This window comes from Mastomys coucha, unplaced genomic scaffold (assembly GCF_008632895.1).
Source record: "Mastomys coucha isolate ucsf_1 unplaced genomic scaffold, UCSF_Mcou_1 pScaffold13, whole genome shotgun sequence".
NCBI lineage: Eukaryota > Metazoa > Chordata > Mammalia > Rodentia > Muridae > Mastomys > Mastomys coucha.
This window is the reverse complement of record NW_022196895.1, coordinates 14,666,480-14,685,787: the sequence shown is the minus strand read 5'-3', so window position 1 is coordinate 14,685,787 and position 19,308 is coordinate 14,666,480. Positions and strand designations below refer to the sequence as shown.

The following is a 19,308-nucleotide window of genomic DNA, read 5'->3' as shown; positions in this document are numbered from 1 at the left end:
TGTGTGTGTGTGTGTGTGTGTGTGTGTGTATGATATTATATATCATATATATGTGATATTTTCTTTATTTACATTTCAAATGATATCTCCTTTCCAAGTTTCCCCTCCAAAAAAAAACAAAAACAAAAAACAAAAACAAAAACAAAATATAACCTGTTCCCTCCCCCTCCTCCTGCTCACCATCCCACCCTCTCCTACTTTCTGGCCCCGGCATTCCCCTACACTGGGGCATATAACTTTCACAGGACCAAGTGCCTCTCATTCTTTAAGGTTTAAAATTTCTTAAAATGTGGAATCCTTTTCATTGATTAATCAGAATTTGGATTTCCTGGGGGTACAAACAACATTTTTAATAACTCTTCACAGACTCTATTATTCATTAAACAGTTATCAAATTTATTGTAGAATATATTGTTAAGAATACAAGTAAAAACTCTTAGAGATGATGTATAATACCTGTAACATGAGTCAGTTTCTTGTTCCCTGATTTGATTACCTTAAGTTGTGATCTGTGGTAATATCTTTTCTGAAAGTGTCTCTTGGCCTTAAAAAAAAAATGGAGAATTTTACAAAAGTTATAACTAAGTTGATAATATGCCTTGAGATCACATATGACAACCCAGCCTATCTGCCTTGCATCTTGTTTTTCCATGTAATCAGCTTCTGCAACCAAATTTAAACACCATAAGCTTTAACCTTAAACTATGCACTCTTCCATGCCACTGACCCAGAAAATATGTTTGTGTATTCTATGCAATCTTATAACAGTTAAGGGTTTGAAAGTAAACCTAAACAACAAATATCCTGTAAATGTTGAAAGCAAATTATGGTATAGGTTGATAACATCTTTGTGCAGTTTTCACTGTTATTCTGGGTGGTTAGAGGTCAGTAATGTAACTTTTTCCCTTGTATAACTCTGTTAGATTTTTCTAAGAACATAGCTCTTATCTGCTTCCCATACCTTGTTTTCAGTGCTATTCCATTCATACAAAATACAGATGTTGTTAGGAACAATCAAGGAGACAAAATAACAATAAGAAGTATTATAACAATAAGAAGTATTATGCACACATAACAGACAAACAGTGGAGCATAAAATACAGACATATAGAAGACCTTAAAGATAGGCTGACTACATAGGCAATTGCTTACCAGTATACATCGCATATTAAGACATACATATATGTATATAAATATATATATATATGTGTGTGTGTGTGTATGTATGTAAATAGTCATTTATGTATCCATATATATATGTATATATATATATATATATATATATATATATATATATATATATATATGCCAACAATTAAAGAAAAAGACTAGAGAGCATAAATGGAAAGAGAGGAGAGGTTAGATTGGGGAGGGTGGAGGAAAAAAGCAAAGGGGATAGATTTTTAATTAAAAATAAGTAATGAAAGTAAGTAAAAAGAAAAGTTTTGTGACTTGAGTTTTATATATTATGTATCAAATCTAGAATTGCTGTGTACATTGTATAGACATTTTTAATTGAAATTCTATTTTCAGCATCACTAGTCCTCATGCCTGTAATAGCAGTTCATGTATTGTATCTAGTGGTGCATTAGGAATAGTAGTTCATGTATTGAATCTAGTAGTGCATTAGGAAGTCCTCCTAGGTATCACTATTTTTCTATTCTATTGTTTAGTAAGATTCCCATCATGTGCTTTATTTCATTGTTTTATTATCATTAGTTGATGGTTTCACAAAACTCTTATAAACAAAGAGCTAAAACTTTATAATCTGATTCACATTTCAGTTATTTTTCTCAGTATGTTTATAAGAAGAGTGCTTTGCCTCTCATGTACAAAGAACACTTTGTGCATTTTGATATTAGTATATAATACATAACAATCTTTGACTTGGGATGCATATACTCTTTACAGAATGGCTTTAGCATGAGCAATGCTTCAATTGCTTAAAGGAGTCATGCATTTCAGCTGTTGTCAGTATCACTGAATTATATATGATATGTATGTGTGTGTATGTGTGTATGTGTGTGTGTGTACGTGTGTCTGTGTGTGTGAGTGTGTGTGTGCAGGCATACAAAATGTTCCTAACTCAAAGGTATATATATATATACACATATATATATATATGTGTGTGTGTGTGTGTGTAAAATGAGTATATATATATACTCATTTCTGATTTTTTTTTCAGTCTCCATAGAACTGTCAAAAATTGCCAATGCTGACTGTATTGCAAGTCGTCACAGAGGGGTATTGAGAAAAGTTTTCAATTAGCAATAATCGCACCTCAGATAAACCTTATTGGCTACAATACTGCCACTGCACAAAACTTCATTTCTGATTTTTAAATTACCACTTTAAGTTTGAATCCATAAACCATTTGGAATTGATGTTTCCTAAATCAGTGAGACAAAATTCATATTTGTTCTGATCTCTTTCCAATAGATAAATGATCTCCATCTTGGGTAGAGTGGATATGGGGGTATGGGGCAATACTGGAGGGAAGGGAACATGTCAGAATATATTGTATGATGGAAGAATCTACTTTCAATTTTAAAATATTTCTATAAAAACTTATAGAATCTTAATAAATAAATACTATCCCTCTATCATTTTATTGAAGAAATATAACCTGAATATTTGCTGATGAATGAATTGTACTGTAAGATAGCTCTCAGAATCCTGAGAGAATTATTATATGCCTTTCACACATAAATGTTATGAGATTTTAATCCTGAATTATTAGAAGTAACATATATAGGAAGAATGCCATTAAATATCTCACTATAATATATATGAACCTACACAGTGATTTTAAAATATTTTAATTTTTGCTTTCTCTTTCAATTAGTCCCAGAGTACCTAGCTTCCTTTTCATACAACCTCCTGCCTCTCTCTCCTCTCTATCTCTCTCTCTCTCTCATGCACGCACGTGCACACACACACACACACACACATACACACAAACACATGCACACGCATGCAAACTCTAATAAAACTAAAACAATACTCAAAAACAAAAATATAAAAATAAAATATCATACTACTACAAGAAATAATAAGATGAAAACTGGTAATAAACAAACAAACTAAAAGTGTATTAAAATAGTCATGGCCTGCATTTTGTGTTGGCCACCTACTCATGGGGACGAGGCCTTTTCTGGACTATGGTTGATATACCTAATGACTACACTGGAACAAATTGATTTGTCTTTTCCTAGCAGGGATCAATTACAAATAAAATCTTAGTAATTGTGGGAATATTTTGTCTATTTCCTATTTTTGGTTCTGAGATTTTGTTTGATTTGATCCTTTGCGAGTCATGTGCATGTTGCCACAGTCTCAGTGACTTCACATGTGCATCGTCTCATTGTGTGTTCGAGACATTTTTTTCCCTTGGAGTCACCCATATCCTTAGACTTTTTTCAGTTTATCTTATATATATATATATATATATATATATATATATATATATATATATATATATATATATATACCTGAGCTTTGAGGAGAATTATTTAATGAAGATATCTCATTTAAGACTAAATGCTTCAAAGTCTCTCTTTCTTTGATAACTGTCCAGTTGTGGATCTCTGTGTTAATATCCATCTATTTCATGAAGCTTCTTTCATGAGGATTAAGTAGTGTTGTGATTTAGTGATACAGCTACATGTCACAAAGAGTTCTCTTATTGATATGTTCTCAAACCAAAATAATAGTGGTAGGCTTTCCTCCAAAGCCTATTCCCCATCGAGTTTCAGGTTCTTGTGCATTTTAGCAATATCAGGTATATGGTTGATTTCATGTCTGGGGCCCTAGATACAATGTAAGGAGGTGGTTAGAGATTGCCATAGCATTTCTGCCATTATTTTCCTGTGTATCTGCAGATCATTGTCATAGATATCAAGATTTATAACTCAGAGGTTTATAACTGATGATTTCTTCTCTACTCTGGTAACTACAGCACCATAAATGCTAATTATAGTTGGATAACCTTCAAGGTGAGCACCAGCTTGGTTTCTATGTGTTCACTGACACAAATAAGGTGTGTCTTCAATGATAGGTCCTTTGATATTTTTGGAGATCACTTGGACTCCTTTCATCAATTACTCATCTAGAAGTAATATATAAGATGTCTAGCTGAGGCATCGTCTACACTGTATTGTGATCCATTTCTATATATATATATATAACAGTTATGTATTTGATTGAAAATTAGTTTCTGGAATGCATAAAGGACTCAAAAACAAGATAATAATAAAATAAAAATATTAAATATGGAGTGGAGAACTAAACATATACACCGATAAAACACAAATTCCTAAGAATGATTTTAATATGTTCAACACCCTTTGCATACTGAAAAGTACAAGTTAAAACTACTTGAAATTTCATCATACACCAAATAAAATGAGCAAAATCAATTTAAAAATGACAACACATTCAAACATGTGGTAAAAGGGGAACACTTATGTATTGATGTTGGGAATGCAGACTTGCACAGGTATGTTGAAGATCTGCGTTGAGGTTCTGTAAAAACCTAAAAATTGATCTATCTCAATATCCAGCTATGCCCACTACTGCACACATATACAAAAGACTCTATATCCTACCTCAGAGAGACTTGATCATCCATGTTTGTTGCTGGGGTATTCATAATTAATGTATAGTAGTAACATTCTATCTAGATTTCTATAAACTGATGAATGGATAATGAAAATGTGGTCCATGTACACAATAGAATATTATTATTCACCTGTTATGCAAAATGAAAATTTCAGGTAAATGGATGAAGCTACAGTCATCCTGAGTGTATTAACCCAAATCAAGAAAAAGTAAATATTGTATGTTTTTATGTTATATAGAGATGCAAGTTGTTAAACTATAAGTATGTATATTTTTATCTTAGTAACTGCAGAAATTAGGTATCTACAAGGATTTGGGGGATCTTCCAAATGCATGGAAATAGCATGTAGTATTGTAGAAGATAAAGAGAAAACTAGAATCTAATTAAATGGGGAAGACAATAAGAAGAAAGGATAGAGTGGATCATGTCAGATGGTACCATTAACATTAACATCCCTTTGAAATGACACCTGGAAGCCTCTATTGTAGAAGCCTCCTAATATGTATATGAGTATGAAATGAGAGAGATGTTAGTGGTTTGTTGCAATTTATTTAAAGTATTATTTATTACACATTCAAATGTCATCTTTGTTTACATGAATGCTACTGGTGAACTTCTTAATTGTATAGCATTCCTTATGGGTTTCCAGTATGATTAAGTTCATAAATAATATTAGTATAAGAGAATGATTATATCTTTAAAAATGTTTTCAAGCATGGCATTGTATGATACCATGCTATTTTAAAGAGCTAGTAGTTTATTGAATGCATATATGATAATGGTAATATTTAAAACTTTGATGGCTTGTAGTTTATAGATTTAATTTTCATTGAAATGTTGGTATTTTAGTTATAACTAGAAATCAGATTTTATGAGAAAAATGAACTGACACATTTTTAATGTACTAAATATCTTTTGTAGCAGTTTTCTAGATCTGATTCTTTATAGTTCTGAAGTAATGCTACTTGTATTTTTGTGTTGATTCTTTGCTGAGAACTAAGACTCAACGGGGATTACTGTAGGAAAACGCACAACAGTAGGCAGATAGAATGTAAAGAGACTACCTCTAGTAGAAAGACTGGGCCCCCAGTGGACAGATGAGGTCACCAACCCACCTATAGATTTTTTGACCCAGATTTTTTTTTTCTGTTAAAAAGAAATACAGAAACAAAAATGTAGGAAAGACTAATGGAAAGGCCTTCCATTGACTGGCCCAAGTTGAGATCCATCCCATAGGCAGGCACCAAATCCTGACACTATTACTGATGCTGTGTTATGCTTGCAAACAGAAGCCTAGCATGGTTATTCTCTGAGAGGCTCTATCAGCAGCTGACTGAGACAGATGCATATACTTACAGCCAAGCACTGGACTGAATTTGGGGACCCATAAGGAAGAATTATCGAAAAGATTGTCGTAGCTGAAGAGGATGGAAACCCCATAGGAAGATCAACAGTGTCAACTAACCTGGACCTCTGGGAGCTCCCAGAGACTAAGCCACCAATCCAAGAGCATGCATGGGCTGGTCTTTGGTTTCCAGCCCATATATAGCAGAGGACTGCCTTGTCTGGCCTCAGTGGTAGAAGATGTGTGAGTAGGTGAGTGGTAGGTTGGGCAGCACTCTCTCCGAGGCAAAAGGGAGATGGTAAAGAACTCTGGGAGGGGAACTGGAATGGGGGCAAGATTTGGAATGTAAATACATAAAATAATTTTAAAAAGAAACACGTTAGTATCCCATTTCAGGTAACATCTTTGAGTATGTATGTGCTTTCAGCTTTTAACAGTTCATTATAATCTCAGATATGTGTTTCTCTTTCTTGGCATTAATTGATCTGAGATTTGTTTCTCATGATTTTTTGTGATAAATGTTGAATTTTATAAAGTAATTTCTTGTTTTGTTAAAAATATTTTATTTCTTATTGTACTTCTGCACACATCTCTGTTTGAAACATAAAATAAGTAAATCAAATACTAAAATAAGCAAGGCCTTTTGCAAAATAGCAATTAATAGCAGCAAAACTGTCAAATTGAAACACAATGAGATAATTTTAAATTGTAAATAGACTACTGACATATCCAAAGTCACTCAGTCTGATGAAAGCATGAGTCTTACTATGCTGCAGATTATGATGCCTTTACTCCAGGGTTATTGGAAGACAAATTATATTTTCTTCCAAGGAGCACACTAGTGAATCCTACGCAAAATTAGCAGCATTTTCTTACTCAGTATAAACCCCACAAAGTTAAATGACTAGAGAGAAGACACATACAAGTATACACTTGGAAGGCACAACACAAAATACTGTGTTTTACAAACGTAACAAATGCAGACAGAAAAATTAACTATGTCTACCTGAAAGACATTGATAAACCCCACAGATTTTTCTGATCTCTGTTTTATGAGAAATAACCACATGGCACTGAAACTCAGACAAATTTCAACGTCTGTCAGCAATGGAAGTAGAAGTGTTGTATGCACTGTGGCATCCAGATATATCTTCAGGTTTTGTTTATTCAAAAAGTAGGTATTTTTAGCAGTATTTTGGAAAAATTGTTTTTGGTCTTGAATTCTGAATTAGGAATTGAAGCAATTCAAAATGATGCAATATTATCAAAGTAAAAGTTTGGTTCTTTGCTAGAGATACAAAAATCTTATGCCACCCAATATAATAAGGCATGAGTGCTGCTATGAACTTTGTAAAATGCAAATAATATGCTTCAGGTTTCATTATGTATGAACCATTATATATATATATATATATATATATTATGAACTTTTATGTGTATAGTATATTAGTGTGTATATACATGTATCTATGAGTACATGCACTGTTGGGCACATGTACAGATGTAAGAGAAGGACATCATGTTTCCCACCCTATCACCCTCTATCCTAAAACCCTGTGATAGTTCCATTGTATGTTGATTTCTAGATTGTGTCTAAGTTAGCTGACCTGGGATCCACAGAGATTCTGCTGGTTCTATTCCACCAAAGCAAACCCTGGAGTTATAAGTGCTGGCAGTAAACACGGCTAGGTGGATGTGAGTTTGGGTTTTTGGTTTGTACAGCAAGTTCTCTGGCCCACTGAATAGTTTCCCACCGCTATGTTTCAGACTTTCTTTCCAAAGTCTTTCCTTTCATGTTTCCTGACAAAGCTATCACCTCCTTACTAATTTTTTCTCATTATTCTTGCCAAAGTTTGATTGATACAGAGCTCATTTAGGATGCTTTACATAAAGTCACTTATAATGAACATTAAATATTAAAATATATGAGAGTTTACATTTACATTTTAATAGAAATTTAATCCCTTATTGAAACAAATTAAGTATACTTTTTTGGCTTCAGAATCTAATAAAAATCTTAAGGCAAATCATTGAGAGATTCTCAGTGTTGCTTGTGTATTTCAATTTGGAAATCTTATTTCATAAACTTGGATAGGAAGTTGATTCCATATAAATCACACAGAACAAACTATAGTTCAATAGACAGACCTCTACATTGGGTATTATTGACTTGAAATCCCATAGGTAGAGAGAGGTCATTTCCTTCTAGATAAGCACAGCAAGGCTTATTGTCTTAGGAAATAATCTAATAGCTTATTAGGTACAGAGTAAGAAGGACATAAGTTACTGAACTGGATAAAACTGATTTTAGGCACTCTGAATCGTTACTTTGATAAATACTATGTTAATTATAAATCAAAATCAACAAGATTTCACTGTATTAAACTCTAATGTCTGTCTTTGTCTACAAACTATGATGTGTTTAAATGATTGGCAAATTATGGAAACAAGATACCTTATCGAAATCCTTTTATAGCACTAATGATGTGAAGTATAAATATATTGAACCGCTTTTACTATTTACCTGGTTTTGCAATTCTGATCTCAACATTAATTCTCCAAATCTTGAAGTATACCATTTGTTTTCAGTCTCTTAATGTTTTCATTTGATGGTTTTCCCCTAAAAATACAACATGTGAAAATATTGTCATTCCAGCTTTGTGATTGAAGGAGTAAGAGAGTGTATGTTTGCATGTGCTTTGGTGGTAGGGAAGGACTTGTAAAGAGAATCCAATAGCTTCTAGCAGATGGGAATGAAATTGAATTTACATAGTCAATAAACATATAATGGGGTCTGACTGAACATATTACCAGACCTAAATAGACCTGATTTCTGCTAACAAGTGAAATAAACCAGGAACTAGTTTCCCTCTAGAACCCACCGAAAGGAATATAGGTTTGGTTTTAATCTGCTGAGATCTATAGCAGTTCTCTGACATATAACACTAAAAAGTATTGAACTTATATGCTTAAAATAAGAGACATGATGAATCTTTATGACAGTAAGAGAAAAAGTATATTATTGATTTCTGAAAATTTCTGTCACTGGACATTCTAAGTTACATTGTCCATTATATATTTATTTTTTCTTTAAAGAAAGCTGGATTGACTGAGTGGGAATTATCACTTGCAGTACAGTGTATTTCCTATACATTATAATTTTGAAGTCTTTTTTTCTCTTTGTATTTTCAAACTTACACAGAAGTATTTCTCTTGTGAGACCCTTAGCTATTTTTCAAAATACTATATAACCTTTGGTATTATGAAGCAATGAAATTCTAATATCTATTTTTGCTTTATTTTCTCTGAAATATTTTACAGTTTTAGTATTCCTATAGTTACTGTTTTACTCAAACTCATATAACTCAAAAATATATGCATGCTAATATTTAGAATGAGCTTCTAAGAGGGATCTCCTTTGTAGAATTCTGAAGGTATTTATCTAAGATCCTTCTTTGCCACTCATACATACCCCACCCAAATTTCAATTTTATCAATTGATACAACATTTCTACGAATTTCATTGTCTCTGCAAAAATGAAATACTCTGCTTTGGCTCACATTTTTATTGATAGAAGGTCCTTCTATGCAACTTCCAGAGTTACAGAAATTACTCATTTCTTCTATTTCCTGAGTGATCAGACCTTTGTACTTACATGTAACTACCACATATCAAGATTATTTTTATGCAACTTTAAACTTATTTTTCATTTTCCTTTATTTTAAAATGGTTTACTGCCTGCTTTGAAGTGAGATAGTAAATTATCTTGGCTAAAATAAACATTCTCTCCCTTCAAATGATTATCATGGCATTAATTTTATCTTTAAAATGTCAAACATACACACAGACATGCAAATTGCATATATATACATATATACATATGTGAATGCATGTAACAAAGCATCAATAGATATATCAAAGAACTTTTGGGTGTTATTTTTTCAAAATATAAGTTAGATATAGTAAGATATTACTTGTAACTTAAAAATAAATATACATACATGCATGTAATAATAAGTAGTGATGAAAGAGGCCATGAATTTGAACGTGAGTGATGATGGGTATGGAGGAGGCACAAAAAAGAGAAGGGTTAAATGTTGTAATTAAATTATAATATCAAAAAATAAACAATTCTCAAAACAAGAACAATTTCTGCTAATATCATAATAGTGGTAACATAAATAATATGTGGTAATATAGCACAGGTATCTGTTGAGAATTAGGTACCAGAATAGAATTAACACCTCTCCAATAAGCCCTAATGGAAAAATATCAGCAGAAGTAGATAAATGACATGCTCAGTACACTTCCATGCAAGTATGAGAACTATACAGAGACAACCATAAGAGGGTCCTGCAATTATAGACTTAGTATGCAGAACATCCATGAGCATTGTTCTGCCAGAGGAATAGGTAGATCACAATACACAATACACAATAGAGACCACTCTTCCACAGAGCCTCACTAGTACAAAAATGGCCAGACTCTCTGAGCCTCATTTTATATGTAGGACAGTACTGGGGAGTGCTGCAGACATATATGCTAAGAGAAGTCCATAGACATTGCTGGGAGAGGAAGCAGACCTAGTGCTTCCCTTTGTCATGTGCTGTCAATACAAGAGGTGAATTGCACAGCTATGCTGTCAGAGAAGAAAGAGAAGCAAGGGTAAGCTTTTTTATTGCCCAGAGAAACAACTCAATTTTCCTATTGCTTAATGAAAACTAATAGAGTTCAAGAAAGTTCACATGTTGGGATTTATATAGATGTTCTTCATTTTACAGAAGAAAAGAGAATGTGACTTTTTAATAATAACATTTATATGCACAAATATCTGTTTTAAAAGAAACCGGTGGGCATGAATTCATATTATTGTTTAACAATATATATCATCATCTTACATTTTGTAAGCTGTTTGCCAGATTATACAAGATACTGTATTATAGTAAAATATTATAATATAAGCTATTGTTTTAATATTCTGAAAATCATGAGAAATAGCAATTATCAGCTTTGTAATTTTAAATTGTACTTTTATTGTTTATAATTATAATACAATAAATTGCCTCATATAATTTAGGCACTAGAATATCATGCATAGTTTTTAAACTCCATTTAAAATACTTGTAATTAATTATAACATGCAAAATATGAGATGAATAAATTATAGAATTGAGTTAGTGAAAGAAATCAAATCAGGCAGAGATGAACCAATCCTTCACCAGAAGACATTATGTTACAAAGTGGTTGAAGTAGCATGAATTGTAGGACAAATATTTAAAAATGAAAAGAAAATTTCACATAAAACAATGGAATAGAATACAGGATTCAGAAATTAATGTTGAGTCATGAGAATGTCTGAAAACTCACTAAGAGAACAGGTTCACAATGTACAAAAACAAGTATGGAAAACTGTTAGGAAATTTAATAAATGACAGAAGCGAATATAGAGCTATTGAGCATTCAGAGTAAAGCAATAATGAAAAAGAAGGAGCAGTGCGAACGGAGGAATCCAGAGAGGATTTGCTCTCTGGCTTTGTTGCCTCTAGAAAGCAATACCTTTTATCAATAGGAGTTGTAAAAGAGAAATGCTCTTTTGACTTTATTAAAATTGAATTTCATATGAAGTAACTTTAATTGACTTTTTTCTTGCTGTTCTTATTTACTTTGTCAGATTAACATTACTTAGTTGTGTGGGTCCAATGATTCTATGACTATTTCAAATAGATTACATGGTGCTACTCTGTGTCAATCATGGCATATTCCTGTACTCTTTAGTTCCTGCAGCAAGAGAGACCTAACTATTGCTTGACATACTTATAAATGTTGCTTGAGACTTAAAAGCATTAGTAACGTTAGAGATTGGTTAACAAAAATCATGATCAGTGTTTTATATCTCCATATTTACTTAGTAGACCTTATAACTATAATGCTCATGTACATTTTTGTTTCCTGAAATATCACTAAAATGATGTTACTTGATCAAATTATTATTTCAAGGTAATGAATATATTTGGGCCTTCTCTATTTTCTAAATTTTGAATAATAACTAATTTAATTTTTTATAATATTCAAATGAATGAGATGCACTTGAGTAGCCATCAAATAGTAGCTGAAATATTTAACTCTGTGTATGAATCTTAGTGAAGGAAAGCTTACACATTTATAGTCACTTATGCTGAAGTTCAATCATGTCCCACAAAAGAGTCAAACATCTGAAGCTCAGATATTGTATTAGTCAGGGTTTCTATTCCTGCACAAACATCATGACCAAGAAGCAAGTTGGGGAGGAAAGGGTTTATTTGGCTTACTTCCACATGGCTGTTCATCACCAGAGGAAGTTAGGACTGGAACTCAAGCAGGTCAGGAAGCAGGAGCTGATGCAGAGGCCATGGAGGGATGTTCTTTACTGGCTTGCTTCTCCTGGCTTGCTCAGCCTGCTCTCTTATAGAACCCAAGACTTCCAGCCCAGGGATGGCACCACCCACAAGGGGCAATTGAGAAAATGCCCCACAGCTGGATCTCATGGAGGCACTTTCCCAACTGAAACTCCCTTCTCTGTGATAACTCCAGCCTGTGTCAAGTTGACACACAAAACCAGCCAGTACAGATATTACATTTTTCTTGGACATTTATGTTATTTCTTTTCTTTGTTCATTTGTTTCCATCTATAAAAACCACAAATTTTCTGTGAAGGATCTTATTCTTACAATATAGTAAATATTTACCTGAGAGAAAAATAATTATCCTGTACTAAAGTGTCCAAGGCAGCAGTAAAAAAAAAAAAAAGGTAAATAATTTAATAACTTTATCTACATATGAATTATATTTTAATGAAATTAAAATTCCAGCTGATTTAATACAGTTAATTAGATATTTACTTACTAGAAAACTAGATCAGAAAATGATGTGGTACATATTCCAAAATATGAACCACTTTGGACTATAATACCCAAGGGTATAGATGGTGCTAAAGGAAATGAGTATGTTTGGATATACTCTTAGGATTGCTACAATAAATGGAAGGGATCCTCCAATGACATGTTTGTCACTGTATGAAATATTTCAACCAGCAAGTTGAAGGAGCAGCCACAATATTATCTATTGGCATGGATGGCAAGGGGCCTATGGTTCTCTCTTAGAGGTCACTAATTGTTGTATTCTGGGGTCAGAGGAGCCATTTATCTTTGAGCATTATTGCCAGTGGTAGGTTTCACATCTTTCCACAATGGCCAATACTCACCCACTCGCTGTCAATGCTAATTGGATTCAGTGGGTTAAAAAAGAAAGAAGCAAAGAGGAAAACAAAGAGAAAGGGAATGTGTTGGGAAGCTCTTATATACTAGGGAAATAAAGAGAATATAATCTTGATATATTGTATACATCTTTGTAAATGTCAAAGAAAAACCAAATTCTAAAAAAAAAAAAGTAAAAACTCATCAGAGAAGTGTACTAAATGTAAAATAATTGAAAGCAGACACATATCTCTACAATGAAAAAAGGGAAATGACTATATAGAGGGAAGACCATTAAATATTAAGGCATCCAAATGGGGTTGCATATAATAGAAAGTTGTACTAAATTATTCTAAATAATACAGAACTTTCATTGGCTTAGATAGTAAGAATTTAAACCATGATAAGGATTTGAGTGAGTGAAAGTTTAAAAATATTTTTCTGGACTTAACTTCATTCTATTTGTCTTTATATAGACTCAGTTTGTACCATGTAGCAGTTGTTTTATGCATGATCAAAGCACGTTAAATGTGCTAATTTACATACAGCAACAATGACCACCACAATTTCATGAACCTAGTGAGTTTTAAATTATGGATCAACCACAGCAGGAGATACCAATATCCATGATTTGCATCTCATTAAAAGGTTGCTTAGAAACTAATGGAAAAATAACATCAGTTAGCAACTAGAAATATGGATAATAAATGCTAAGAACTACGGACTCAGGTATTACTATATAATGTTACAACTAAACTTGAGTCTTGGCAGAAATGGGAAGCGAAAACAAGCTGAAATAATTCACGTATCCTACCTGTGTACATCTGGTAGGGTTAAATTTCTGAGATGGGAAAATTAAGGTTGCAATTCTTTCACTGTAGCATGTGTTTCAGGTCCTCAGTTGGCACATATATGTTAAATGTCACTTTTGGGAGCTTCTAATCTGTTTAGTATATGTGCTGACAGATAAGGTAAACATGAATAGAGAGTAATTTCACATATTCCCAGAAGGAAATTTAAATATGTACTCTCAGACTACAAATTAAATATTCAGAAGTCTAATCACAGTATTTAATTTACTTATACATACATATTTAAAAACTACATATCATATAAAATAATAATGAAACCATTTTATTGAAACTTTAAATTTTCATCTTCAGATTCTAACTTTGTCAGTGGGAGTTTTTGACAATTATTATACTGATTTCTTTAGATGCTGCTTTCATGAACATACATTCTACGAGAGAAGTATACAACACAGAATCCCATCTGTTACACCAGTATGGGAAAAACTACTAAAATCTACAAACAAGCCCATCACATGATAGTTGTTCAATTTCACCATAGACTCTTCTTAGGATATCTTTGTAATCAGGTTCATATCTTTATTTTCTTTGTTCTTTCTATAAATTGTTTAATAACATTGTTTATAGTGAAAATTTAAAATTTGTGAGGCCACACTTTCAGAAATGATTACATTTTCTTTATTCATGTTTTTATACAGTTTTAATTTATGACATCTTTAATTCTAACATTTTAGCATGACTGAAGTCATTTCAGATTAATGCATATTGTCTAACTGTCACACTGATAATCTAAATAAAGTAATAGAGAAATAAATAAAGCTAAATGATTCACAATATGAGAAGATTGGTGTGCTAATAATTCATATACAGCATAGTCCTTTATTGGTGATTATTCAGAAGAGAAAAAAGTCCTCTTGTATTGAGATCCACAACGTTTCCAAAATCTGTGGATGCTTGTGGACCTGAGTTTGTTCTTCTGAATTTATGTAAAGATGAAAGAAGAAAGTTGACTCTGTGAAGATGTTCTCCCATTTCTAGATGTACACTGAGGCAAAGATGCTCAGTTTCACCAAACACATGCATACATACATACATACGCACACACACACACACACACACACACACAGACACACAGAAACACACACACACACACAAAATATGCATTCATATGTACATTTTTTAAAGTATGGGGCAAATTAAAGCAGAAAGTATTTCCCCCGAAGGTTGTTTTAGAAAAGAAAATCATGAGAAAGGTGGGAAAATAGAAATCCGTGGCCAGAAGATAGAATGAGTGTATGTTGTAACCAGGTAATCCTTATTAGAGGACACTCTTGGATATAGAGAGAATATTGTTACTGAATAATAACCTACAATTCTAATACAAGAGACATTTTTCATAAGATATCATTTGATGTGAAGAATTGTGGAGCACAATGAGGGTATGTTTCTGGTATGTGCCATCCTAAAATGACACAGTCTAAAATTCTACAATTGCACATTCATAACTTCTCTCCAAATGTCTAGCTATTTGTTTATTTTATAGTTTACATGAATTAGTACAAAATTTAAATTATAATACCCAATAGAAAATAATAATGTTTTATTTATATATATGGTTTCTTGTTGGAAACCAAAAGCACTCTCGGGCTTGACCCACTGCTAACCTCAGCTCTGGTGGAGACACCCCGGAGCCAGGAGGCTTGAGAACCTGGATCCTAGTTTAATACCAAGCTGTCCTTAGCTTGGAATTTCTCTCAAGTAATCTGCCTTGCCAGAGCTAGCAACAGAGGTCAAGTACATTCTTTAGGGCTTCCCTCACTCAAGGACATTAGCTACAAGTGTTAGGTCAGAACCTCCTAGTCATTGCCTCTAGCAGAACCAGAGAATTAGCATAGCAATACCAAACTAGCCCCAGCTTCCGCCTGCTTTCACAACTGGATAAGTGATCTTGGTCAGTAAGATCACTGACCTTGATATATCGGTCACCCGCCTAAGTAACTCTTGTCATCTGCTGAGAGGTGCCTAGAGCTGATCTTCACAGAGACAACTCCCTGAGATAAGGCTGCAATATATCTGGGGTCCCCTTATTGAACATGGGGCCAGATATTCCCCTCTCCTCCTTTGTTCCAGCTGAATTCCCCTCACCCCCTCCTCATTTCCTTTTTCTGTAACGTGTATATATATATATATATATATATATATATATATATATATATATATATATATATATATATACTGGCCACTGGTCATTAATAAACGAGGCTTTGACAAAAGACTTGCTTAGCCTTCCGCTCCTTTCTTGCCCATTTCTTTTCCAGGTTTGGTTCCCCTCGAAACCCACAAAGTAACTAAGATCCTGGAGGTCCTGGATAGTTTCTCAGAAAAAAAATATGTTGATGATGTTTATGTTCCTGTTTAGACTGACAAAGACAACACTGCTAGTATTTTAAAATTCCATGAAAACGAATGCATTATTCTGATTGTGTAAAGTTTTGTCAGAAGATACAGCAACGAGATTGCCAATTATTTGTTTTATATAACATTTACAAGGCTAAGCTTCATTTCTAACTGTTGTTCTATTCATAAACACACTCTATACATTCACACAGTCACACATAGAGTTATATCTGAATTTAAAAGGATGAAAATAGAAATGGCAGCTTCCTTTTCACATTTTAATAAAATCTTGTAGTTAATGAACACAAATCACCTAAGGGAAGAAAATGTTAAAACTCAAAGATAGAAGTCTCAGGTATGAGAAATTAAATTTTGAAGATGATTAAAATTAATAATGATTCTCCTTTAAATAAATACATAAAGTTAGGGAAAGTTTGAAGTTGTAACCTAGTTAGACTTGACTAGAAAAAGAGATTATGCCTATTGAACTATGTTGAAGCCCCTGTGAAATTCTAAGTGTGAGAGGTTCTATGGTGCATGATGATCAATACCAGCTAGCTCCATGTTCAATGAGAGAATTTCTTTCAAAGGAATCTGGTGAAGAATGATAGGAGGACACTTGATTTTCTCTGATGACTGCACATGTGATCGTCATACACTATAGACATATACAACAGACACTCACACACACACACACACACACACACACACACACACACACACAAATTTGATTATTTCTTTACAAAATGGATAGTCTGAATTCCACTTCTATTTTTCTGTGAAGATAAAACTATTGATGTAAAGCTTGTGCACTCTTCTATTCCTGCTTCTACATATACATCTGAGTTTACACCTATAGACTTTATGTACTATGTTCATACTATGTTCATAGACTCCATAAATTATTCAATATAGTATAATGCATTTCCTGTACTATCCATTTTTGTTTTCTTTCTCCCCTCTTCTTGCTATGGGCATAGAAACAGATTATTATTTAAGCCATTTTAAAATTTTCAGACCAATGATAACCTCGTATCTCCCAACATTTTTTAATCCTGTTCAGGGATAAAATATTTTAAAAATTTTTCTTTTATTATTATTTTCTTATTTTATTCTCTAGTTGTTATTTAAAATGTTTTTATCACTTTGTTTACTCTTTCATTATGCCAAAAGCACTTTTAAATATTTCATGAATATTGAGGAGGTAGACTTGTTGGTTAGTTGGTTGGTCTTTTTCTGAGATATATTAGACTCTACTGAGTTCACTTATCCTTCATGTTACCATGCTCACCTCTTTTTTCTCTTATGATATGGTCACAATTCTTGGCTATGACTTCCAAAATACCTCTTATCCTCCCATCTGAACTTGTTGAAATGATCTGGATTTGTAACTGTAATTAGTGCACTATCCTCCTTAGTGGACTTACAAGTATTGTGTATATTCAAGTATATGCTACTGAATTACATTTCTCCTCAGTTTATTGTGAAGCAAGTACTCTCTCCTTAGCTGAAGAGTGGATACCTGACTGCACACTCACGGAGTTTTAGAAAGCTAAAAGATATTTCAATTGAAATATATTGAAACTAAACTCATGAAAACATCACTCAAAAATTATTTGCCTTTCATTTTCCACACTGAGACTTTGCTAGATAACTCCCTTCACTGGGAGGCCTGTGGAAGTACTCAGGTTTGTTTCTCACTCCGTTTTGGCTGAATCAGTTTTACTCGAAAATGGCATGAGACAGGGACAGTGCCTTGTGTGGTAGTTTTTGTTGTTGTTGTAGCTGTCGATTCTTTCAGTAGCCACACATAGCACACCTGTTCCACAAATAAGATGCAGTTACACAAATACCCCTAACTGTATTTTCCATTTCATTTTCTTTGCTTTTTTTTGCATTGAAAATAGAATCTTTTCTCATATACTCATTTTACTATTACAGTTTCCACCTCTACTCCTCCAAGATTTTTACCACCTCTCCTTCCTCCAGATCTACTCCTTTTCTTTCTTTCTTTAGAAAAGAACGGTCTTCTAAGAGATGACAACCAAACATGACAAACACAAAACACAATAAGATAAAGCATAAACTATCACATTGTAGCTGATCAAAGCAAACCCACAGAAAGAAAAGAACTCCAAGGTGAGACATAAGAATCAGAGACACACTTATCACAACTCAATATTCCCATAAAAATATAATCTAATAGCTGTAATTTACCCAGAGGATACTTGATGCAGAATTTGATAGGCCCTGTGCTTGCGGCTTCAGTCTCTGACTTCCTATCAGCTTTGCTTAGTTAACTCAGAGAATTGTGTTCTCCTGGTATCCTCTATACACTCTGGCTACCACATTCTTTTGCTGAGCTCCGAGGGAAAAGATTACATGGATACATTCCACATTGAGCAGAGTACTCCACACATTCTACTTAGAGCTGAGTGTTCCAAGGACTGCTCTCTCTCTCTCTCTCTCTCTCTCTCTCTCTCTCTCTCTCTCTCTCCCCTCTCTCTCTCTCTCTCTCTTCTTTCTCTCTCTACCTATCTTTCTCTCTCTCCCTCCACTCCTCCCTCCATCTTCCTTCCTTCTCTCCATCTTTCTTTCTGAAATGCCTGACTCTGGGTCTCTGCATTTGTTCCTGTCTCCTGCATGAGGAAGCTTCTCTGATGATGTCTGAATAAGGCAATGATCTATGAGAATAGCAAAATATTTTTATGAGTCATTTTACAGATACTTATTTTTTCACTTTACCTTAGGTCTGGACTATCTTCATACCTGGTTCTAAGTCACCCAAACAGATCTTCTTATGGAGTGGGCCTTAAGTATAATCAGACATTTGTGACTACTCCCACAAGTACTGTGCCACTGATGCTCTAGTCCATCAATCAGGGAGGAATGATTTCTGGCTG

The 19,308-nt window shown here is 33.4% G+C and overlaps 1 long non-coding RNA gene and 1 other non-coding gene across 3 annotated transcripts in view; both read right to left on the bottom strand.

Moving 5' to 3' along the window:
- Window positions 1-18,742, bottom strand: part of LOC116087548 — a 23,208-nt gene extending 4,466 nt beyond the window's left edge. Inside the window, exons 1-3 of one of the 2 annotated variants that reach the window (XR_004117471.1) lie at window positions 18,623-18,742; window positions 8,491-8,586; window positions 497-544 (exon numbers count right to left, since the gene is read on the bottom strand). This is a non-coding gene — a long non-coding RNA (uncharacterized LOC116087548). Of the gene's footprint in view, window positions 1-379; window positions 545-8,490; window positions 8,587-18,622 lie in introns of those variants that run through there. The other variant, XR_004117470.1, reaches the window with a different exon arrangement.
- On the bottom strand, window positions 2,185-2,325 carry LOC116087948. The gene has a single exon (XR_004117713.1). It is a non-coding gene; the product is annotated as a U4 spliceosomal RNA (small nuclear RNA).
- Window positions 18,743-19,308: the final 566 nt, after the last annotated feature.